This window comes from Lissotriton helveticus, chromosome 10 (assembly GCF_964261635.1).
Source record: "Lissotriton helveticus chromosome 10, aLisHel1.1, whole genome shotgun sequence".
Taxonomy (NCBI): domain Eukaryota; kingdom Metazoa; phylum Chordata; class Amphibia; order Caudata; family Salamandridae; genus Lissotriton; species Lissotriton helveticus.
In genome coordinates this window covers 2,521,353-2,547,980 of record NC_136071.1, presented here as the reverse complement: position 1 = coordinate 2,547,980, position 26,628 = coordinate 2,521,353, and positions in this window count along the sequence as shown.

Below are 26,628 nucleotides of genomic sequence, written 5' to 3'. Positions count from 1 at the left end.
AAAAATAATAATAATGACAGCTTGCACTCTAATACACTATCTCTCATGGTAAACATGTGTGCACTGACCTGTCCTTTTATTTGGGGTCGTGATTATAGTGTGTTTGTAAGGCAAATACAATTTGAGAGAAACTGACAATATTTCCGCAAGCTTGCAATTCACTGACACTACAATGGTTTCAGACATATGATTGATTGGATTATCACAAAGCAAAAGATCCATGAAGAGCAGCAGTAGCTCAGTATATCATTTATATATTCCCAACCGTAGTCACAGGTTTTATTGTTATAAATGACCCTTCACACAGACATGTGTTCAAGCGCAGTCCAGTAGTGTCTATTAACAGTAAACCCCAATGTCTGACTATGATAGGTCCGACTCATGAGAATTTGTGTTTGCTTTACCTCAAAAGTTATCCGGATGGAATTTACCGCCTTCCTAAAACAGTAGGGTCTGGATGTGAAAGTAGAAGGCGCAGACAGCATTTCCCAATTGCATAAACATGTATTAAAAAAGCATTCATCCCTCTTCAGGCATTCCCCCACCCCATACTTTTGTGTCAATTATTAAAACGTTGATTGATCCTCTCAGAGAGACAAAATACAACATGAAAAGTGGATATATCATTCATGTGGCAAATGCATTCTAGAAGAGTATGTCTTGTTACATACACATGGGCATGAGCGCACTGTGGCACGCGAGGGTGAGCGCAGAGAGCCCCCCGTTTACCTGCAAGATGCCACGAACTGCTGGAGAATGTTGATCGAGAGTAATGTGCTCTTCAAACGGGTTTGCAATGACATGCTTCCCTAATTTCATGATTCGTTCATTCATTTGTAAATCAGAATATTGCTGCTTGAAATGGCATACTTCGTGTGCCTAAATTAATGAATAAATAACTAAATACAGATTATAATCACCCATTTCACGTTTCTCAGTGAATATTGGCTTAAGTGGCCTTTCGTAAAATTACAACAATTTATTGCATTCAAATAAAACATAATGCTTAGATTCCGTGGCAATTCCACAAAATGATACAGCTTATCACTCTGCAGCGCCACAGCATCAGTCAGCATCACCACAGCATCAGTCAGCATCACCACAGACTCAGTCAGCCCCACCACAGCATCAAAGAGGACCACCACATCATCACTTAACACCACCGCAGCATAACTCAGGGCCAGCACAGCATCACTCAGTCAGTCAGTCAGTCAAATATCTTTAATTCGGTTGATTAAAACCATAAAAGAAATGCAAAAAACCATACACATACAAGAGTAAAATTAAAATTACAATTTAAACAAATATACAACTGATTGCAGATCCCAATTAAAAGAAGCAGTTTTAAAAAACGATATATAAAAAGATTAGATACAGAGGGTAAATATTAGATGCCATAGTATCACATAAGGCGACAATTCCCAATATACTTGGCTCATTTCCCCAGGACTTGGTTTGACAGAATATCAATTTTGAAGATTATTTACCTGGGAACATTTTGTTTTATTTAAACGCGCTGCAGCGACCAAAAAACTAGCTACAGCGTATGTAACCTGCACAGAATTTAGCATTTGCAGGTGTAAAAGTGCAGGCCTCACCTGGACATAATTTAATTCTTTCAAGATAGGAAACAGGAATTTTTTGCGGGCCACCAAATAGTGATCACACAGCATCACTAAATGAAGCGTGTCCTGTGTAGAAAAGCTGTCACAGGTACAAGGTGGACTGTTTTCTGGGATCCCCCACTTTGTATAGGTTCCAAGCACAAGATGAATAAGATTAAACCTAAACCTTAGTAAAAGGAAACGATGGTATGGTTTGGTTACAAATTTTAAAAACGGTTCCATAGCTACAGAGGTTGAAAGTTGGTATATTGACCTCACCAGAGGTTTACTGAGTTCGACCTGTTCTCTCTCTACCTCCAACACATTTCGGAAATGCGACTTGACCCACCCTACATCCTCTTTCGTAAGGCCCTGGGGTGAAGAATACATGTCCGGGCGCCCTAGCCTCGCGCATGCCGCTCTAACATACGCCAACCAGGGTATACTGTCCGCTTTATCCAGGGCCATACAGTCTTTAAGTATGCGGTGATTCAGCGTGATCTCCTTGTTTGTCCAAGTTTTAACCCAGCATAACAGCGGGGACATTTTTAGGAGATCAGTGATGTAGCCCAAGCCCACTTCACTATGGATTGAATAAATGGGGGATGATTTTGGAAGTGACAACAAAGCTCGTATGAAATTGTTCTCCACAATTTGGATACCTGGGGATGAAACATAGCCCCAAATGTCCGCCCCGTAAGATGCAATTGCAACACATTTAGATTTGTAAATACGGATCATGGCCTCCATGGGTCTCGAACCAAGTTTTTTAGAAAAAATCATGAGAGCCATGGTAGATCTAGTAACTACATTTTCTTTCAGTTTCATCTGTGTACCCCAGGTTCCTCTTTCGTCAAAAGTGACGCCTAAGTAACAAAAGAAAGGTACCCTAGAGATTGATGATTCGTTACAGGTGAATGTTTTAAGCTTCATGTTTTTCTTGCGTGAACCAGTTATCATGACATGAGATTTTACAGTATTGATCTTTAAATCCAAGGCTTCCATAAAGGATCCAAAGTGATCTAACAGCCTTTGTAGGCCCATACCTGTACGAGCTATGAGGACAGCATCGTCGGCGTAAAGGAGGACCGGTATGGGTGACCCTCCCATACGCGGCACGTCCAAGGTAGCAAGATTCAGGGATTTACCCAGGGAATTGATGTAGAGTGTAAATAGGAGAGGGGCCAGAATACAACCTTGTCTGACCCCTCTCCCTGATCTAAATTTCTCAGTACACCTTCCTTCCCTTGTTACCCTGACAGAAGCAAACAAATCCTGGTGAAGATCACGCAAAAAATTAACCAAAGTAGTGTCCAAACCCAAGTCACGCAAAATAATCCAAAGTTTTGAACGATTAACAAAATCAAAAGCAGAGGATAAATCCATTAAACCTAAGTATAAATGCCCCTCCTTCACCACGGTGTATTTACTGATGATAAGATGGAGATTTAAGCATTGATCCATGGTCCCCCTATGTGCTCTAAAACCATACTTCAGGTCAGAGAGAACCCCACTCTCCTCAAGCCAATCTCCAAGTCTTTGTAAAATGATTCTGCCCAAGATCTTAACAGCAGAGTCCAACAAGGAGATTGGCCTTTAGCAGGCAGGGTCCCCCCTGTTTCCCTTTTTAAAAATGGGGACAATAATAGAGGTGGACCAGGAAGATGGAAAGCCGGCCGAAGGTATCGCATTAAAGACATTTGTTAATATTTTTGACCAAAATTGCGGATACTGAATATAGAGATCGGCGGGGACCCCATCAGGACCAGGGGCCTTGCGTTTACTTGTGTTTTTAATCGCCCTTTCCACCTCAAGGTTGTTAAATTCCATGTTCATGTTGTATGGAGCAGGGGCCCTAATTGGCGCAGTGGAATCAGAGGTTTCATAGATTTGCTTAAAATGGAGAAGCCAAGTATCATCATCGATCACACAGTCCATGTCTGTTTTCCCATCCTCGGTGAAAAAAGGCTGATTAACAATGGCCCAAAATGTTTTACTGTCTCTCAATACATCTGTGGCTAATAAACTATCCCAAGCTTCCTCCTTAATTTGCATCTTACACTTGGCAAGTGCAGATTTGTATTCCTTTCGGAGATTTGCCACTTATGTCCTATCTCTGGGTCTGCGTTTGAGGGCTTTCAACAGGGCACTATGCGTTTGGGAGCATTCCTTGTCGAACCATTTGTGAGTATTCTTAATGCCTTGCACCCCGCTCCTAGACTCCAGGTTCTTAGAGATCCTTACACATATCTCGCAATAGGCGGACACGACATCAATGCCCAAGGAAGTGGGATCTAGACAGACTGCCATGCTTGACTCAGTTTCCTGTGCTAATTTTTGGAAAAAATATTCGGGGACAATCTTCTCCCACTTAATCCGCCTACCCTGATCCTTGGTTGACAAATCTCTAGGGGCTACCACACCTGTCTCTCTCCCATGCAAGAAGCAGTCTAGGTCCACCGTTAGTAGGACGGGGTTGTGGTCGCTAAAGATGGAGGTCACGACCCTATATTCCCTTGCCTTTGCTAATACCCCCGCTGAAACGAAGATATAGTCAATGATGGTATTTGCGTCTCTCCCAATAAAAGTGGGCACTCTAGTCTCATTATTTCCATGGCCTAGTTCAAGTAAATTTAAATTGGCAAGAAAGGTCTCGAGCCCCTCACCCTCCTTGGTATGTTCAAAGTGGGGAATACCCTCCACTGGTGATCCCCCGTATCTATCATTAAAACAATCCCCCTCACAGGGGTGAATGTTAAAATCCCCCAGGATAACCATCTCTGGGACGGAAATGCAATCGCGTCTGTAGACTGACAAAAAATCTAACAAAGAAGTCAAGTGCTCATTCACAAAAGAACTCTCCCTAGAATTATAAAAATTAATAAACAAAAAGGTATGAGAGTCCGAAATAACCCACTCAGTTATTAGAGTATTCATGGGTGCTGGTTCTATTTTTCTAAAGACCCCCGCCAGATTCAGAGAAAACAGGGTGAGTAGGCCGCCCTTAGCTCTCCCTCTTACACCCGCAACTGCTGGGGTAAAAAAACTATGAAAGCCGTCCAATGAAAAACTAGTTGATGTATCCCAAGTTTCTTGGAAGGCCAAAATGTCATATTGTTTGACGAAACCCTGCCAGATGGAATCTGATGCCTTGGCAGTTAGTCCCGCCACGTTCCAGGTGAGGATTTTACAGGTTAGCTTGTTGGGTTTAGGCAAGCAATGCATATTCTGTGTCCCCCTGCTCTCAACCACTGCAGAACCCTTATCAGGGATTAGAGTTGGATTTATCTTCTGCAAGTCTAAAGTGCTAGTTTCCTTTAACAGTTTGGTGGGGGCAATACAGTGCCTCTGTCCCTTTGGCGTTCCCTGTGTTTGTCAATCAACCCAGTCCGTGGATGAGAGATATTCATAGCGATTGGCAGTTGGAAAGTTGTAAAAGTTATCTTGACCATTCGTAGACTGGTGAAAAAAATGGGGTTGAGTATTTAGTGGCCCTGTAGGGAAACCTCCTTGGCGCTGTCTACCTCTTCTTCTCCTGACTAGATTCAATTCAGCATCCTCCCCCTCCTCCCAGCCAATGGGTTGCGTTTCCCAAGGGGGGTTAAATCTCTGTCTTGGTTTTGGGTCTTGGGGTCCCTTTAACCAGCTCCATCTGTTGTCTACTTGATTTCCCTGTAGGTAGAAATAGGAGAGAGGCCTAGCAGTCACAGGACTTGCTCGATATCTGGGTGCTCTACTGCTACATATATGACCTACAACTTCGGTGTTCTCAAAAGTGACCACAACACAGTCACCTTGTAGATTTTTCCTGTTTCCTCCCACCCACGGTGTTCTCTCCACCATTAAGATATTACTTGGAGTGTTAGGCGGTAAGGGGTGATTTTTAGACAGCCAGTGGCATACTTTGTTCTTTAATGCCTGGTAAGATTCTACTTCCAATGGCGAGATTTCAGTCACTCCAGTGAGGATAACTACATAAGGACAGGCGTCAGGAGGGAGATGGATATTTCTGCGAGGCGCTGCCTTAGCTCTTGGAGCTACATCGGGTTTCAAAATTGGTGGGGTTGGATCCTTAGATGTGACTTGAGGGGTTGGTTTAGTTTGGATTGTGTTGTCAACTTGACCTAATTTAGGGGACTTAACTTGGGTGCCACCCTGATTTGGAGTATTACTTGGTTTCTTGGGCACATTATTTTTCGCCGCAGTGACACTTTTATCAGCCAGAGATAGATTATTGGCTGTGGTTACTGTTTTGGCGACATGGAGTGACTTAAAATTCGTATTGAAACTAGGGGCGCTTATGTCCTTATGTATGTTCATTAGGATAGTTTCCAAACAACGAAGTCTAGCCTCTATGGGTTCAAGCAAGGCTTTCAGTATATTAAAAATATTATTGTTGTCCATGCTTGGTCCATTCCCCTCCTGAGGTTGTTGAGCTAAATTAACAAATTCCCCGCTCGGCTCCAGAATTTCCTCCAGACTGTGATCAATGATTGTATCGTCTGGGAGGCTCAGTGGTAAGCCATTTATAATCGGGTGCAATCCCCCTATATCATTAGAGGAGGCGACCAAATTATTGTTCTCAATAACTGGGTCGGGAATGGCATTATGTTGATTATGGGCAGTTTGAGCTTTCTTCCCTTTAAGGGAAGCCGATTTGTCAGCCTTTTGTTTTTGTTTAGGTATTGCCCCTTCTTTCAGACCCCTTTCGTTTATAACAGTTGCCAAGACAGAATGATTTGGCTCATTTCCATATGCTCCGATGTCTGTCAGGAGGTTAAGATTAGGAGAAGCCTCCAGGTCCAACTGTGAGTGAGAAGCATCAAGTTCCCCAGTAACCCCAATGTTATGTACTATTGCACGAGTATTTGGGCGTAAGTCGTTGTTAGGCGTCTTTGCCTGGGCGATGAGGCCCAAAGAAGATCTCTTGGCCCTAGCTAGATCTTGGGATACTCTCCTGTCCATTAATGTTATTCCCTCGTCGATTAGTGCATTAGTGCGGACGATGAAATCATCCAGGGTCCCGGTAAGTTTTTTAGCTCCTGCTACCGCCATGCTTCGGGTTTCCAGACAATTCATAATGATCCTACACTGAGTAAGGATAAGCTAAAAGCTTACGCTGTGGGGTATAAAGCGTGGGGCTGATGGAGTTCGACCAGGGTTAATTGCCCAGGCCAGGCTCCTCAGGCCTCTGAGGGCCACCGAGGGCCCGCCCTTTGCCCGGGCTTCGCTCGGCGTCCCGCTCGCGTCCCGCAGAGCGGATATCCGTTGTTTTTCAAAAGGCGATTGCGGCCGGGGGCGTGTCTTGCTGGGGGCGCGACCGTGCACACCTGTGCAGCGCAGGGATTCCTGGTCTTGAGAGTCCCTGCAGCACGCGCCCTCAGTTTGCTCCGGTGTTCCCTCCTCCTATTGATGGCAGACAGCACTCCTGCAGCCTCGACCCCACGCCTTGCACCACGTAGCGGCACCCGCGAAGCGGGTGCTGCAAGCTGTTGTCACGCGGTGAGGCGGTCAATCCCTCCCGGGATACAGGGAGGCAAGCAGGATGGCCAGGGAAATAAGAGTTTTTGAACTGCGGCCAGCCGGTGAGTTTCTTCCGCGCACAGGGTCCCCAGCATCACTCAATGACAACACAGCATCACTCAGTGCTTCTTACACTTTGTAATTACAGCTTCTCAGCATGCTGCACAGCAGCCACACTTCTCTACTGCACAGCTTGGAAACATTGGCAAAGTCAATAGCTCTACCTTAACACTTATAAGGCCCCCCAATGCACAGCAGATAGGTCTTGACTTTAGGACATTATAAGTGTTTAGTTATCCAGCATAGTGTCCTTGATTAAACCACATCAAGTTTTGCATGGCTAAACATTTATAAGGTTCCAAAAGAGAGACCTATTGGCTATGCCAATGCTTGTTCTAGCTGGAGATCTGGAAAACAATGGATCTTCTGGAGCAGAGTGCTCTACTTCCTCAGCAGCATGAAGCTCAATCTCTTGAACTGCTCCTACCTCTGGAGGAACTACTATTGGTGATTGTGGCTGTTGTTCTTGTTGTTGTCCACTTTGCAGAGTTTTCTGCAATGATTAGGTACTACTTTGCGATAGAGATAAGTAAATGTGAACATCACTGCTCGTTGGTGTTGCCGGGATTAGACTGGCTGCCTCTGTGACAGAAATGGGCTTGGCCCTAGGTTGGGGTGGGTCCACTGATTTGGAGGTGCTGCTGTTTCCAGTTTGCTCCCCAGAAGCTGGTGCAGCAGGCACAGTTTTTTGTTTTCCAAAAAACGTCTGGGGCTACATACCAGTGGTGGTGGTAAGCTCCTTCTTCTCACTGGCTACTTTCTTGGTAGCAGTTTTGGGCTTAGCAGTGACACCTTTCTTTGGCGCCATCTTAAAGCTAGTAGTTAGCAGTGAAACTTAGCTTCACAAGTTGAAGAGATGTCTGATGTGTGCGTCGTTCAAACGTCTCACCATACACAGGCTATTTTTCTGGCAATACTGTGAGTGATGTGTTGCAGTCTCTTGTTGTCGTCTTCTAGTCGTGCACCTAAAAGAAAAGAATCAAGGATTTCAGAGAAACCTGGCATTATTGCTGTTCAATTAGTAGCACATGTGAATAAGGAGAAGGGAGTGACCCCACTTGCCAAGAGACAGGGTACCACAGGTAAGAGGAAGAGAGAACTCTCTTCGGACTACTGTGAATCTATTTTCAACTACGTATATTAACATAGCTATGGTAAACATTCAAACCATCACAGAATACACATACTCATTGCTGTATGAACCCAAAAAACAACTATAATACACACAAGGATAAGGAACTGAAAACTCCATACAGTAAAACAATTGTTTATTAATATATAATGTGTCAATTAAAAAATCGTTTTAAAGCATAATTGTACAATACATTAGAATAATAATCACCAGATTAAAAAAATCCCGAGAGACAAATGAAGCGCAAGACAATCAAAAATCAAAACAAGGTTACTCCAAAAAGAATTACTCAATACTAGTTCGTCAGTCCATTACTTCATAATACTATTGGACATAGAGAGGTTCCTTGGATGTAACCATATACCAAAAAAGAGCGTTAACGCATTTCAGTGGTAATAAATTATTGAGGCACCACCTTCATCAGGACATTAATAATATTTGTCTCTCGTATAGTTGATATATAATGCATGAACCCTATTAATGGTCACGATGGTGAGGAATCACTTTTTGAGCAGAGTGACTCATACACAAAGCAGGTGCATAATGTTCTCTTCTCCGAGTTTACATAAGCGGCAGACTGTCTGTTCTTCTGTTCTTAGCCATGGCATTAGGTGACATGACTGCCCTCACTTTATCTCGCCACGATTTTAACATTGTCCAGTTACTTACCAATAAAAAGTCTTTATTTTTCTAAGTTAAAACCAGGACAATTTTTAACACACTTACCCTTTTGTTCACGCACCATCACTCACAACCTGCTCCACTGCAATCAGGTGTTGAAGCACACCCTGATGACGCTAGGTCATTAGGGTGGACCCCGATGATGAAGCATGTCATCACTAGGTGATGAGTGAGGGGTTTCTAATAAAAGGAGATTTTTCCCCTTTTTTCGAAAGAAACCGTGCACCCCTACAGCAACTGGTGAATTCTCACTGGTGGTACTCCTTCATTTGTTTTTCTATATTAGTATTCAGGGGTACAGGAGTAGTATCCTTGCTCTCCCCATTGTTTCTGTATGTATTAGGTGACATGAGCCTGGAAATACAACGAAACAAGCTTTTATAAATATTTGTTTGTCCTTCAAGGACCATGGGATTTCAAGATACGGTTACATTTTCACCTTGGTATAACCAATCATTAGAGGCCATGCATGTTTTCTTTTTGCAAAAGAGTCTTTGTCCAAAAGAAGTTATAAATGTTTTGTTGTATTATTTATGGCTTTTTTTTAATGAATTTATAGGTATTGTCATTTCTCAGATCGAATTCGCTAAGTATTCATCTAATGAAGCATGTAGATATTTCCACGCCTGGGCTTTCCAGTTTGTGTTTATTTCCTGCCACAGTAGTTTAGACATTTGATTTACAGTATCCATTTTTATTCTTTTCCACACTGCTTGCGCGAGCAGTTGGTTAGTTAACCCAAATTCCATTTGTATCTGCGCCAGAGATGCATTTTGTGGCAAATGAAAGAGGTTTTTAAAATATTTTATAAACAGCACTATTAATTGTTTCTGAGTCTTTTCCACACACACTTTGCTACCATACGTTAAAGATGGCAAGAGTTTTGTTGATATTACTTTTAAGAATGGTCGGTAACTCAGCTCTCCTATGGATTTCTGTAAGGTTCTAAAAGCAGATAACAATATATTTGCTTTCCATTGCATATCGATCTTATGTGGTTGAAATGTTCCTTTGTCCTCAAATAATACTCCCAAGTATCTATACGTTCTTACTTACTCTAGTTGCGAGTTGTCCAGGATCCATTTATACTTGTGTTTTTGTTAATCTCCATGATTTTTGTCTTTGTTTCGTTGATAACTATTCAGTTTTCTTTAGAGTATCTTGATATCCTGCTTATCAGGCACTGCAGTCCGACCTTTGTTTGACTAAGATAACATTATCTGCGTATAGCAGGTTTAATATCGGAGTATTAGCTAATTTGGGCTTATAGGTGTTCACCTCCTCCAATGCTTGCGTTAGATCTGCTAAGAACAAATTAAAAAGTAGTGGGGGTAGTACACACCCTTGCTTTAGGTCTAACGCGAATGGAATTTCTTTAGTTACAGACTATTCATTTCCCATCCGGACTCTGACCCAAGTGTCGGAGTGGAGGAGTTGAATTGGTGTTAAAAGGGAGAGCGGTATACCTTGTTCAATCAGCTTTTGCAAAAGGAGATTTCTATGAACACAATCGAAAGCCGACTTAAAATCTACAAAGCACCAATACAGGGGTTGTTTCTTTGTGATATATTTATCAATTAACACGGATAGCACAAGCATGTTTGTTGTAGTGCCTAAACTGTGTATAAATCCTGTTTAATTTGGGGGGGATTATCTGTTTATCCTTTACCCATTCCGTTAGATTTGATAATAATACACCTGCAAATAGTTTAGCATCAGTATCTTGAAACGTGATTAGTCGATAATTTTCCGGCTGGGTCCAATCTCCTCTTTTTTATATATTGGCGCTATCAATGAGCCATTCCAGGTTTCTGGTATTGTAGATGTCCTAACAATTTCCTTGAATACTTTTGTAAGGTATCTTGACCACAGACCATGATCTTTCTTAAAAAGTGCAAACGGTACACCGTTTGGGCCAAGCGCTCCATTTTTTTGTTTCCGTATTAATTCACACAATTGTTTGTTTGTTATATTGCTTTCTTGATTCAAGTCATTCCTTGATGTATCAGTCATATTCCCATTAATATTGAGTTGATTTGTTTCCACACCAAAATGTAGATGTGTTGACCGGAATCTGATCCAATCTTTCTCACTTAAAGAAGATGTTACAGCTGTTTTATTAGATTTTGCTAAATCATTTATCAATTTCCAGAATTCCCTAGAGTTTGATTGATTGCTATAAAAGAGCACATTGGTCCAGAGGTTATGTTTTTCTTGGTTCCTTTCATTCCACAACAACTTCTGCAGGTTGTGGTTAATATTTTTTAAGTTAGAACGCAAGTCCAAATCTTTAGGGTGCTTTTTTATCTGTCTCCTAAGATAGTTACGTGTTCTTATCATAATCCTCGTTGTTAACAATAAATGAGTTTTATTCCTTCTTCCTAGTTGTGTCTTTTGATTTTTCTTATGGTAAGGTTTTAACTCATAGGCTTTGACTAGTTTCTGTATGAAATCCACCCAATGTTCCATCGCAGATAAAGTTTTATCTTCAAAACATGCTCTTACCAAATTATGGGACAATTTGTTAGTATCTTCTTTAGTGTGGTCTTTCCAGATTAGTTTCCTGTAATTTACTGTTCCCGTCTGACCAGGTATGGTTTCATATGCAGTATGCTTATTAACATATACATTTATAAAAAGTATTTGCTGAATATGGTCACTCTTAGGCACTTTTCCAATGGAAAAAGAAGTCACATTGCTAAAGATATTCAAAGATACTATTGTGTAATCAATTCTTGATTTATGATTTTGTGATTGAAATGTCCATGCTGATGATGAGTCTTGGGGTAGTCTCCCATTTAAAATTCTTAATCCCATTGCTTCTATGTCTTTAACGAAGCTCATACCAAATTGCTTTGGATGGAATTCACTGCAATAGACAGTGTTTGATGTGGGATTGCGCAAAGATAATCCTGTTGTTGGATGATGTCATCTCTTAAATAGGACACGAGCAAGTTTAAGTTAAAATCCCCAGAGATGATATATTCTGTGAATGGATCCTCCATCATTTGCTTTAATAGAAAGTTAATGAGGGTAGTGCAAATGTTACTTCTTGAGCTTGCTGTAGGGTGTATGTATACATTTATTATTAATACGATTTTTAATTGATTACTTTCCCTATACTGTAACTTTACTGTTAGTAAGTTTGGATTGTTCATAAAAACTTTTTTATGGTCCACTCTCAATTCTATGGCAATAAATGTGGCCAGGCCCCCACTGGGTCGTCCACATTTGTTCTGTTTAATTGCCGACTCAAAATATGCTTTGTATCCCTCAAGCATTACAGGGTTAATGGATATCCCTCAAGCATTACAGGGTTAATGGACCAAGTTTCCTGTAAGAGAATAACCTGATAGTAGTTTGTCATTTAGTTTAAGTGGGCATTGTTTATGTTTTTACCTAGCCCATTTATATTCCACGAACATAGTTTTAATTTTTCACTATCTTTATTTGTTTTGCCTGTTGGCTTTCCGGTTTTATTCTCTCATTGCCTATTTGTGCCATGAGGGGCCGAACTAATCCATTTTTCATTTATTCTGGTTCGCTTTTCTATTTTAATTGGAGTAATTGTCAAATCAAGTGATGTATCTGTTTTACCAATAGGATGTTTTAATACTGAAAAACTCAGATGGCTTCTTTTATATTGTTGTTGGTGATTGAGAGATACAGATATGGCAAATGGTTTTGGATAGACTATTGGCTGTTGCCTACTAATTTTTGTTCCCAAGCTGAGAAAGATTTCCTTTGCATTTATTACTAGTTCAGTTACAAGAGTGGAATCCAAGGTTACCAATGGCATTTCTTGGCTGCTGTCTGAGTTTGAAAGGAATTCAATAGATTCAATGTTTTCACTAGAAACTTTTTCTAATGAGTGAATAGATTTAAAGAGGTATAGCTAACTGAGTGGGTGGAGGTCTCTAGGTTTGGGTGCTACAATTGTTAGGGCCTGATTTCGTTGTGGCACATTCCTCACGAATGGCTTCACCCAAGAGCCATTTTTGTAAATAAGTATAGAGGAAAGTGGAGGATTGTGCCCTCACAGTCTGTCAAAGGTAGTCCAAAAAAGAAAATTCAAGCGTGCATATGTGGTTTTTATTGATTGTTTCATATGCGAACAAAGAAGCACAGCCGACACGTGTTTCGCCCTATTGGCCGTGGGCTTTTTCAAGGCTCGGAATGTCCGATATTCTGTTTCTGCAGTCAGGAAAGAAAAAAATATCGGACATTCCGAGCCTTGAAAAAGCCCACGGCCAATAGGTCAATAGGGCGAAACACGTGTCGGCTGTGCTTCTTTGTTCGCATATGAAACAGTCAATAAAAACCACATAAGCAATACCATTAAGGAATGCTTGAATTTTCTTTTTGGGACTGCCTTTGACAGACTGTGAGGGCACAATCCTCCACTTTCCTCTAGATTTAAAAAGGTGGAGGATATTTCCTCTATTTAATATATCATGGCTGCCTCTAGAGCAATACATAGGTGTAAAGATCAGTTGTGGTTTATCAGACATTGCTGTTTTTTCACTTCCCACCCATATAGTGGGTACGTGGTCATAATTTACAGGCTGCTGAAGCTCCTTGATATGTCCCATTATGTCTTTTTGGGTCATATTTGTTTGTCTTTGAAGGTATTGGGGACTTTGTGGCACACATTGATTTGCGTTTTGGTATGCCTGAATTGGACTTTGTATTGTTGAGGTGAGTTGAACTTCCACACCCCCATTCCATGGTTCCTTAGCTTTTATTGTTATAGGTAGGGTTTTTGATATTTCCATCTTTTCCCATACACTTTGGTTTACATTTTGTCTAACCTGTACTGTTCGTTGTATTGTTGGTGAAGTATTATGTCTTTCTTCCTCATTATTCCATGCCTCCTTAACCTTTACATTTATGGTAGGGATCTTTAGTTTTTCCTTTTTTCCACCTGTACCTATATTGTTCTTTGTATTGTTGGTAGGGAATGTCTTTCTACTTTCTCATTCCACACCCCCTTAACTTTCACAGTTGTAGGAATGATTTTAATTTTTTCCAACTTTTCCAGTACTGGTTTTTTATCAGGTATAGTCTTCTCCATTACTCCATGATTTCCTGACGACCCCCTATCTATCCCATCAATCTCTAACTCGTTAGAATTTCCTCCACTAGTGGTTGTTACACTGTGTATACCATTTTGCATTTGTGTGTCATTTCTCTGTTCCTTAGGATTGTTTTCCCTATTACCTTTATTGAATAAGGCAAAATACTTCCTACTTTTTCCATTGGTTATAGAGTTCTGTTCCCCATGTAGTTCTTTTTCTTGTTTTTCCATAATGTCTTTATTTTGTTTTGTGTCATCATTGCCCATTCCATGAGGCTGTATTTCTTGACCTTCTATTGAAATTGCTAAACTACGTTTGGCGGTATTTCTTACTTTACACAATTTTTTCTTATGTTTCTTTAACAAACAGAACATTGGAGATTGAATTTTTACATCATTTATTATTCATCCTTCTTTTTGTTGGTTCGGGCCTACTATTGTTATTCTGTTACCCGTGATAGCCACTACTGAGCTACATTTGACCTTATTTATTACTTTGCATGATTTTTTCTTAATTTTCTTTGTCCAAGTGACCATTGGAGATTCAGCATCATTAACCTCCTGCTCTTTGGTGGAGTCTTCTATACATAGGTCGACCAATTGTTTTGCATCGTTTGCCGACCTTCCTTCTTGTTGTTTCTTTTGGCCTGCTAACGTTAAATTATCCCCGGTACCCTTTTCCCTTTTAACAGTTTGTTGGTCAACATAGCTTTGCTGTTTTGTCTCATTATTTGGGCCGGTGTCGTTAGTTTTTCTATTAACCCCTTGTACCTTATATTTTCATTTTTGCAGACTTAATTTTACATCTTCAAGTATTGTAGTCATTGCATCTGGTATTGTAATTAATTTGTTCATTATTAGGGCATATGTACAATCAATGTATGTTGCAGAAGCCTGCGATTGTGCTCTTTTTATCAGGCTATTCAACTGTGCCAATTTCTGAGCTATACCAGCTACCGCATTTGCCATCATGTTAAGTAAATCAATTTGAATCTCCATTTTATTTGATTGAAATGTCAGAGCTTCTAGTGTCTGTGTGGATGTTCGGTAAAAGGTGTCCCATATTTACCCTAGATCCTGATTGCCTGTAATTGTAAAATTCTGATTTTTTTGGAAACCGTAATCAGATAGGGTTAAATTATCAGTATCACCTTGAGCCTTTGCTTGAATTTCCTCTACTTTTTTGTATTGCAGTAGGATTTTTTGTTATTACCAGTAATCCTGACGCTCTGAGTACTACAGAGCTGTATGTCATCCTTTTTTATTCCTAATTCTCGTTTATTTCCTCTATAGCCATCGGGTTCATCCGTATTATGATGATAGAGTATACTATTCTCCATATCAGGTCTTTTTTTCTGGAACTATACCCCAGATGGCATTGCTACTAGTTGGCTGGGTTGTGCTACCTGTGTTCCAGCTACTAATACTTCTTGAGTCACCTGCTTAGCCAAAGGCAGTGGTGAGTTAGACTCAGTCCCAGTTTCACTTTTGTTCTTCTTAATTACTACTTTAACCTCCAGGGGTAATGGGACCCTGGCAGTCCACGTTTGCTGAGATTTTTCTAGTGCATCCATATTGTTCTGATCCCCTTGCATTGTATGTACTATGGTAAGCATTTCGAGATCTGTAATATGCCCCTCTGTTGTATCTACATTTTCTGTTTCTAAAGGATGCGTACACTTCTTCAGCCTTTGTGTATCTAGAACTCGACCGGCAACTTGTATATTGTTATTTGGATTGATCAGAGTTTGAAGGTTGGCTGCTTCTGTTACTGCTTCGAGTGGATCCTTCATAAAATCACATTTGTGTGGAATTTTCATGGACTTATCGAACATCTGTACAATAGGTGAAATTAATGATTGATTCCCTCCCGCAGCATTTGCTTTTACTTTTTTCGTAACTTTTGACGCCTGCATTTTCCTTATTCTTCTTGTGGGAGGACCAGAGGCTCTTTCCTTACCTGAACGCATACTGCCACTACTAAGCTCCACTGTTTCCAAACTGTTGTAATGTGGCTCGTTGAGTCGTTTCAATCCTTCAGTCCTTCAAGCTTATTCAGTGAATGGCCAGGCCAGATAGTGATGTGTAAGGTGTAAGAGCTTCTCTCTACCACATTTTCAGCACAAGAACAACTCTCACCCTACAAGCAAGGTAGTCGTCCACTTGAGACCCAGACCTGGACCTGAGACCACAGAAGCAGTAATCCTGCGCCTGGGCAGCGGGCTGAGAAAATAGTGTAATCCGTTATGGCCCATTATGTCTCCACGACACCTGAAGCCAGCACTCTAAAACAGCTGAACTCCAATTACTCTCCCGCTCTCCCGCTAACCCGCTTCTTGTTTCCAGCTCTCTTTCTCCTCCGGTTCTCAGTTGTTCCCCCTTCGCCTCCACGGTAACCTTTCCTTACATCCACAGAAGGGAGTACGGGGGATAGTCCTAATGTCACTCACTGCTGGCCGCAAACTGCAACCGCAAGCCGCCAGTTCCCTCCAAACACGGCCAGCGCATCTTGATTCTGACAAGCGGCACACCAAACGGTGAAAGCAAAACGTGGAATGGACCATCGGCGAGGCGTATCCTGGAGCCAAACTTCCAGTTAAAAAACAAGTTAAAAAAAGACTCCTTGCACAAAAAAACACTGCCAAATGTGAATTCGAGAAGGTTTTTAAATCCAAATCGTCAGTTCGGGAAGATTTTGAAGCTGCTCGAGGAGAGAATTGTCCCCAGATTTCAGCCTCAGTAGATCCTGCATGTTCTGGAATGCGTACAGCAGAAAACTTCTGCCGGAAGTCGCTGGCGCCCCCGAATGACGTGTTGGTGAATGCAAAATCTCTGGGGAGCATGCGGCTGACTAGCAAATCTCGTGGTGCCCGTGAATGGCCCTGAAAATCTCGGAGGTGATCGCGAGCGCCAGGCAAGTTGCTCCCGCAAAATTGCATCGCGAGCGCACGAACCAAACAAAACCTCTGCTCTGCTGCGGAATGCGGAGTTTAACGGTAACTCCAAGTTCTCTGTGGACCACGGAGTTGCCAAATTCCTCAAACTCTGCGAACGAAGCAGAGTTTTACACCCAGGCTTACGTACTACCATATAGATTCCAAACAAGCCATTGGAAAGGAACTGAACAGGCTAATTCAGATTGTCTTCATACCCTCAAGAATCATTTCTTGCAGGCAAGAAAGTTAGGGAAGGAGGATGTAAGAGAACACCTCCAGACCTCCCTTAGCCCCCCTACTTACCCTATGTTCCTTCAGCGTCTTCGCGGTCTTCCACCTATCTTCCGACTGGTCCTGTGAAAACAAAAGAGAGACTCAGAGGGCAAAGGGAGCACCGATACTGAGAACAGACTACTAATGTCCCCAGCAGAAGCTGCCCAACCAATCAAGAGCCCGGATCGGCGAAGAAAAATACGGCATCACAGGAAGGAGCAACATCATTGATCCGGAAGAAGAGAGTGGGGAGGGAAGCAAGGAACAGGGAAACAGCACACCGAAGGACTACGCTCCGTGGACGTAGGTAGAGGAGGACACTGACGGCGACGAGGCCCCAGACTTGCAGAGCGAGGAGTGGTGGTACCCTATAGAGGGAGCAGACGAGCAGCCACAACCAGGGGCGTAACACAAGGCCCCGCAGCCCCCGCATTGCGGGGGGGCCTCGCGCTCCAAGGGGCCCCGGCCGGGCCCCTCCTCACGTAATAAATACACCTGTGACGCACTGTAGGCTCTAAAATGGTGCGCAGCCAGCACGGGCCCCGGCCGGGGCCCCTGCGGGAGTCTTTGAGACTTTAAATGGTGCGGGGGCCCGGCCGGGGCCCGCGAGTCTTTGAAATGGTGCGGGGGCCCCGGCTGGGGCCCCTGGGAGTCTTCGAAATGATGCCGGCCCCTGCCGGGGCCCGAGTCTTCGAAATGGTGCGGAGGGCCCCCAGCCGGGGCCCCGAGAGTCAAGTCCAAAATGGTGGGGGGGCCCCGGCCGGGGCCCGTCACCCGTGTGAGTGTCTGAGTGAGGCACTTTTGTGTGAGCAGTTAATATCATCACCAGTCCACTCGAATCTATGAAATGGCGGCGCCTCCCGAGAGACTGAGAGTCCTGACTTTCACTTTCCGCCGCCGCGTATGCGCGTGGGGGGCGGGGGCAGGACTATCTGGTGAGTGGTGAGTTGTGACCAATGCCAGGCAGCCCCAGGGGTACAACACATGCGCAATCGCCGGCGGCGCTGCGCGCAATGAGCTCACACGTTTGAGTAAGGTGTGGCGTGTGGCATCACCAGGGGCGCGCATAGCCATAGTCAAAAAGACAGAGAAGAACGAAGACAAAGCCAGGCCCGCCCGCCCACGCTCAGGACTGTCCGAACTCCGAAGTAAGTCCGTCATCGGTGGGGCCTCCAGTGTGCTTGACAGCCTGGAGGAGCCTATCTCTGTTTCTAATGTGCGAATGGATCAGGAAGGACCTTGTGAATACCCCCATAGCTGCCAAGGTTTAAGATTGTCATGTGTGACATTTTCAAAATGTCAGTGTAGTTATGAGTGACATTTCAACAACTATGATTGACATCAAGTAATGAAGACCAGGGAAACAAATATCAGAAATAACCGACATGCCGAGTGGCTCCCCCCACAGACAGATGTAGCCTGTGTTTAACTTTAAGGGTATTGGTATCATTTTCCTAACTCAACGTTATAAGCAACGGCCTTTACATTTAATTAGAACTGTAAGTTTCAATCGCGCAAGAAATCACTGTCCACACTTCTTCAAGGAGCAAGAAAGGCCACTTTATTTTAAGACAGGTGCATAATACATTTATTGAACACATTCATTATTTATTTATTTCATAAAATTCCAATCTACACAGTATGCCTAAACATCCCTACCTAACAGAACCCGAAACTAACTCTTGACTACTACCCCTAGGATTACCCAACGAGCTACCCTTCAGGATGGCCAACCCGCTCCAGGCTGCCCACCCCACTATCAAAAACCGCCTCCTAAAGAACAAAGACACCTGTCCTAACAGTGGCAAAGCCCGAAGACCTAAGCAGCGCCTAGAGCACCGCAAAATAAAAAACCTAACTAAAGGAATAAAGGGAGGGTGGGTGGGGCAAAACAAACCTCCCCTCCCTTGCCTCCCACTACGCAGTTCCCAACCGCCAGCCTGACTTCCCCTTATCTACTCCCCTAATTAACCCACCTGCTTCCCGATTACTCGCGCGAACGTACCCAGGGAAAGACCAGCTCGCGCCTGGCTCTCCCTGGGTCCCCCCTCGCGCAAGAAATCACTGTCCACACTTCTTCAAGGAGCAAGAAAGGCCACTTTATTTTAAGACAGGTGCATAATACATTTATTGACCACATTCATTATTTATTTATTTCATAAAATTCCAATCTACACAGTATGCCTAAACATCCCTACCTAACAGAACCCGAAACTAACTCTTGACTACTACCCCTAGGATTACCCAACGAGCTACCCTTCAGGATGGCCAACCCGCTCCAGGCTGCCCACCCCACTATCAAAAACCACCACCCAGGAAAACCTTTAGCGTTTTCCTGCCCCACCTAAAAGCGGAAGGGAAGGAGCACACCACAACTGCACCTGAAGAACTTTGGCAATCAAATCCCTGAGCTCCAGAAGGTAAAAAGAAGTGCCTAATGTAGACAGATGGACACCGTCCTCACAGAATAAATGCGTTTCTGAAACTTTCAAATGATAATGAGCCAAACTGTATATACATAAATGGTTACAAAAAAGTCGCATTGTTCTATTCACTTTGCGTCGTGCCTTCTCCATGGCGGAATAGCTCCTCGCCCCACGCCATTGCAATCGAGGCACGAACTCAGTCCATACCACCATGGTGCTCACCCATGTGGTCTTGATGACTTCGAGATCTTGTTTCATTAACTTCAGCAAAGTCAAACCAGAAAGAGAAACTAAGTCGTTTTCCCCCAGGTGCAGCACCAGTAAATCCGGTGGGCCCCCCCAACCCTTTGAAACCAAAGAAGCCAAGGCAGGAAAGAGACCGCCCCAGCGCATGCCCCCTGTGCCATGCCAGGAGACTTCATGTGTCAGGCTGCTTAAACCCAGAGATCTACCACAAAGCTGACGAGCAGCGGCCACAGCAGCCCTCTTAACAAAAGAGTGACCAAGAATCCACACCCTCCGTTTTGCTCCAGCGACCGAGGGCCAAGGACCTAGAAGAAAAAGAAATGTTAGGCATAGCACAGGCGAACTATTTTCTCACATACTTCTCACAACATCTGGAGCGCCAACGCCCAATACGCCGAATGTGCGACCAATCCCACCCCAACCTGGCGGCCTCTGTCGCTGCCCCAATCCGGAAGGAATGGGTACCGAATTGAGAAGGATCCCACCCCAGAGCCAATAAAACCTTGCGTAGGACAGCCAACAACTGAGAAACAATAATGGGGCTGCCATCAGCATGGCAAAAAATGGCCCCCGGAACAAAGTGAGGGGAAGACACAAAAACCTCCCATTCCCCCACAGGGCAGCAAGAAGACACACCGCTCCGTCCCAAAAACACCCACTTACCCCTCCCCATCTGATCAGTCTTGGACATACGCAACCACAGACGCACCCGGTCATGCTCCACCACTACCTCACTGCTAGTCATACCCACTCTATCTCGCAAACCAAGCAGCTCAGAGGCCCGAAACGCCCCAAAGAATAACCAGACAAAACACAAACGAAATTTCTGGCACTCAAATGCATCGTAACAGCACCCTTTCAAACGTGATAAAAGCAGCTGAAGCAAATCAAAAGTCACCGACTGACGCAGCTTCTGCGCACCAGCCTGAAGCCTACCCAAACCTTTTAAAACTTTCCGAACCAACACCCCCCCAACAGGATCCCTCCCCCACCAAAGCAGCCCGTAAAGACACCCCAGCCAACTTGCCCGAGATGGTTGTGTGGGAGAGGCCTGTATCCGCCAAATGCAAAACAAACTGCAAGACAAATTGTTCATCAGATAACCCAGCCCGTACTGGGCCCTCCATGTCGTCACCAAACTGCAGAAACTCCTGCCAGGCCTTCAAATAACTCCGACGGGTGGACGTAGCCACTGAATTCTCCACCAAGTGGTGCACCCTCAATCCCCCAATGCCCATACGTACTGTGGGATCGGCGTCGGTTCGAGGTCCGCCCCAGGAGCCAATTTGCGGAATTCGGGCCACTGAAATCGAGATAAAGAATCAGCGATGCAATTAGCAGCCCCTGGAACATGCCGAGCTTTAAAGACAATATTCAGTTGTAGACACCGCAACATGAAAGCGCGCAAGAGCTTCAAGACACGCAAATCACGGGCCCTCTGCTTATTAACGAGGTGAACTACCGCCATATTGTCCACATGGAACAAAACAGAACGATTCTGAAACTCCTCCCCCCAGATGTACAGAGCGACCAACAAAGGGAAGAGCTCCAATGCCCCGGCCAGCCAGCCGCGCACCAACGACCTTCCCAAAAGATGCCGAAACCATTGGCTCCTGATGCATCCGTGAAAAGCTGTACCTGCCACACAATGTCCTCATCCGCAAAAAACAAGGACACGCCGTTGAAATCTTGCAGGAAACGTAACCAGACACTCAAATCGGCACGGACAGCTGTGGTAATACGCACCCGATGGTGAGGAAGGCTGGCGCCGGACATCGAGAGGCCAAGACGTCTACAAAACGTCCTACCCGCCCGAACAACCCGACACGCAAAATTCAGATACCCCAAAAGCTTCTGAACCTTCCGCAGTTCCAATTTGCGCTCGCCCAGCACCAACCTGATAAAAGCAGACATCTCCCGCACTTTGTCAGCAGGCAAGCGTGCCACAATAGCCAGGGTATCAATCTCAATCCCCAGAAAAATCAGAGAAGTACGCGGACCCTCGGTCTTATTCGGCGCTAAAGGGACGCCCAGTTCCGCAGACATAGCCTGAAAAGTATCCGAAGCCAACTGACACTGACCCGACTGACCCTCACCAATGAAAAGAAAGTCATCAAGGTAATGGCAGACCAGGGCGTGGCGGCTGATGAAAGTGAAGCGCCACTGCAGAAATGAACTCAATGTTTCGAAGAGGGAGCAGGACACCGAGCAGCCCATGGGCAACACCTTATCCACATAGAAATAACCACCAAAGTGCATACCCAAGAGACCAAAATCCCAAGGATGAATGGGCAGAAGCCGGAAGGCCGACTGAATGTCGCTCTTCGCCAGCAGGGCACCAACACCTGCCACGCGAACGAGCCGCAAGGCGTCGTCCACGGAAGCATATGTCACAGTAGAATCAGCCGGGTCAATGAAATCGTTGATGGAAGCACCCTCAGGCCAAGAAAGATGATGAATGAGGCGAAACTCCCCAGCCGCCTTTTTTGGTACCACACCCAGCGGAGAGACTATCAAATCAGGGAGAGGACAGCTAAGAAAAGGACCAGCAATCCTGCCCGCTGCAAGCTCAGCATCCAACTTCTTCTGCACAACCTGTGGGGACTCCTTGGCAGACTTGAGATTGTCAGACCACCTGCCCAAACGGGGGCCCTGATACCCAATCCTGAAACCTACTCTGAAACCCCAGGACAAAATCTTGGCAGCCTCAAAATCAGGATAGTCCACCAACCACAAATCAAGGACATCCAGTTTAATAGGAGTAGGAGCCCTTTGAGACAAAGTGAGAAGGCTGTCCCCTGCCCCCCGAACCCCTCCCCGTGTCTCCAAAACGCTGTCCGGGAAAACACTGGGTGAGAGCATGCCGCCCCCCACACTGCGAACACTCATGCTTATATCGGCATGCTGGTCGGTTACATGAACCCCTGTTAAAATGCCAGCACGCGCCAGAGGCGGAAAACTGCCCTCTGCCCCAAACCCCCGCCCCAGCAAGAGCGGGGCGAAATGGAAAGTGACGATAATGTACCGGTTGCCCGCTAGCCGTATGGGTCGTAGCGGGCGGGTGAGCAGATGCCATCCACTGGAGCCACAATTCCGCATCAACCTCACCCCATGAACGCTCTGGAAAAACACTGATCCGGGCCCGGAACTCCTCGTCGTATGACAACCAGGCAAAGCCTCCAAAATAACTATGCGCTTTACGAATGACATCCGCATAGTTAAACAAGTCGACCGCCTTACTCGGATGACGCTGGGAATAAACGCTGGCATAAATTAAAAAGGCCGAAGTCCAGTTCTCAATAGACTTCGGGACTCGAGGCCTCCGAGCCAATTCCAATTCTTCTTCCTTCGACCCCTCCTTAGCTTGGAAATCGCGATGGAGAAGCCGAAACACATCCACAAATTCACCATTCCAGATGCGGGTTTTAGTTTTCTCGGACAAATGGGACCCCAAAGGCATCCCCACCCCAGAATATGGCAATTTTTTAGGCAGGATACTATCCTCCGTAGCAGGCTGTACAGCAGACACCCCAGCCCCAACAGAAGAAACTTCCCCCGCATTGTGCACAGTAGAAACAGTCAAACTCACCGGCCGCTCAAGCCTCGGTGCCAGAGCGACTCGCTCACCAATAACCCCATCACCCGTACCTATTGATCGGGTACGCTTAGCCGGGAGACTCTCCCTTGGGTTCCACACAGCCCACCATCCGTCCTTACCTCTAGGCAACTGTGCCGACTTCTGCTGAAAATCCACAGGAGCCCCAGGAGGTGGTCTACTCCTTGCCGCCTCACGTACCGCTGCATGGTCCGCACAAGACGCCTGCAAGATACGAGAAACAGGGGGTTGCCTCAGCCCACCCCTCTGGGCCCGTGCTGCCAAAAGCCCAACATCGTTATCCCTCAATTCCCCGTCTTCCAAATCATCTCCATGAATATCCAAACGTAAAGCATCACCAGAAAAAGAAACTTGTGCACTGCCACTGGGCAGAGCCCCATCCCCAATACCCCCATCATAAAACTGCCAATCAATGTCATGAAAACTCCGCGCGCGCAGAGCTGTAGAAGAGAGATCCGCTCCAGATAACTCTCCCGTGATCCCACCACTGGAAACAGCCGTAGGGACAGTTCCCAAGCCTGTAGAACCAGGCAACAGCCGCCCAGCTTGAGGAGCATCCTGAAAATTGCGGCCGCTCAAGCCAGAATCAGCAAAACAGCCCCCCCCACAGCGGCAAGGGGAACCCCAAAGGAGGACCCAGCAACCTGCGCCAACCCAGAGCCACCACCCGACCCGGTCGCCAAACCACCCTGGGAGGCACCAGGCTGCGCCCGAGGGGCCGGGAACAGCACGTGGCAGGGAACAGGGGGCGCCCCCCCAATGTCCAGACCCAGCCCACCAGGCGACAAGGACTGCGGGGGAGCAGAAGGGGGGGAACACGGCCAGGAACCATGGACCTGGGGGCCGGGGGCGGGGGGGGGACATCACCAGAGGCGACCAAGGCGGTGTCCGGGGGGGGGGGAGCCCCCGAGGGGGAAAAAACTGGCAGCACAGAAGGAGCAGGCCCGGAGTCTGGGCAGCCCTGAGCAAAAACACCGAGGGAAGGGTGGGGAGCGTGCCCCAGCACGGAGGTGGCAGGGGACAGCAGGTAGCACTGCCCATTCACCCACAAATAGGGCGAAGCCCCTGCAGACACATCATGCCCAGAAGGGGAGGGGCCCCCAGGAACAGTGGCAGTAGCCCGTGCCCGGGCGGGGCATGTGGGGTCGAGGCTCCGCCCCCGCTTCACCCCAGAAACAACAGAAGGCTTCCTGGTCTTACCAGGAGGGGGCCCAACCAAACGCTGGGCCTGCCGGCCCACAGAACGCCCCCGCCTCCCCCCGGGCGCCCCACGCAAGCCAGCACTGCCAAAGGGTAAAAGACATACCTGCTGGTGGGCGCCCGGGTCAACCGGCGGGGGCCCCGAGTCTGTGGGAACCTGGGCCGGCATATCCAAAACCGCCGGCATGGCAGCTTCTCCGTCTTCGGCGTCGTCCGGGTCAGGTGACAAACATGCCGTCACCGCCCGAGACACGCCTTCAGCAGCCTTTCGATGGGGGCGGGCCAAACCCACCCACGCCTCCGCCGGCACTCCGGGCCGCAGGAGGTCCTCGCGCCCGGCTGCACACAGCGTCTGGACAGCCCTCCGGACCTCCGCCGCCTCCTCCATAGCCCCCACTAAAGGTAAACAAGACGCGGAGCCAGCAAAACAAACCTCCCCTCCCTTGCCTCCCGCTACGCAGTTCCCAACCGCCAGCCTGACTTCCCCTTATCTACTCCCCTAATTAACCCACCTGCTTCCCGATTACTCGCGCGAACGCACCCAGGGAAAGACCAGCTCGCGCCTGGCTCTCCCTGGGTCCCCCCTTCTAATTTACACTCAAAATTATATAGTTGCAAGTGTGACTGGAAAATCAATAAATATTTGCGCACCAGACACAAAAGCTAATTTAAGTTCCTTCAGTTGAGCCAGTAGCGCAGCCCATACGAAAGCTCGGACCTGAAAAATCACTGCCTACACATAATAGCAATAGATATCTCGGTAGTCCGTATTTCAGGCAGCTGCTCGATCTTTGCGCGCAGATACTGACAACCCAGGGAAATTTGCGTTACTCTCTCAAAGGCGACACTCGGTTTACACAAAAATATCAAACATCTGCTAAAATAAAGTATTACTTTAAACTCCAACCCCTGTGGTAGCTTCACGCTTTTCCAACAGGGCAAGTTAAGCAGTGTAATTTAAATAATAGATGCACACTGCCCGGGGGTCTGGTGTGCAGCCTCACGCTATTTTTAACGAGTTGCACGGGCCTCTACCCACCCAGCACCTACCACTAAGTAAAAAAAACTGGTCCTCCACAGAAACTGGTAACTGTTCATTTCAAGCGCCGACTCCATTTCTGAAGAGCAGGGCGTCGCCACGGGAAAGGAGAAGGCCAGGGGCAGCAGCACAGCGGAGATACTGCCAAGGAAGGGAGAACGGCACCGCGCCAAATTGCCAGGCAAACTTTACATTACCCCCAGGTCCCTCCTGACCTCGTCCCATTCCTTAAAATATGGAGATAACCATCTCCATGACAGAAAAAAAGAAAAGGAGCATGCTGGGATACCCTACCTGCTCCCTCCCACTGGGAGTACATAAGCAGTACCAACCCAGCATGCAGCCTGTTCTTTTTTTCTGTCTCCGACAGAATGGATGTTCGAGTGTGCTGTGGTGTATTTTAATTACTGGATTCTTCTTCCGGCCGGCGCCCGCTCCTGTTGGGCTGGGGTGGCGTGCTGGTCCTTCTCTGCTTCCCCTGCCCGGCTGCCTGGCTTCGCGGGCAGGGGTGCTGCTCCCTGGTGGTCTCCCTCCCGGCCTGCCTGGCTTGCTGGGTCGCGGGGCTTCTTCCTGGCTGCTTTCCGGTTTACCGGCCCTTTGCGGCTGGTGCGCCGTCATCCCGCTGTTCTTCCGGGTCGCCTGGGCGCGTCTCCCCGAGCTTGGCCGGGTGGGAGACGCGCTGCTCCTGTGGCTTGTAGGCGAGGCGCTGGATGGATTCTGGTGCCGGCTGGGTGTGTGGGGGCCTTGTTTCGTGGTGCTGAGACCCCCCTCTGCGGGTGAGTCCCGCTTTGCGGTGTTTTGCTTTGTTCTTCCTT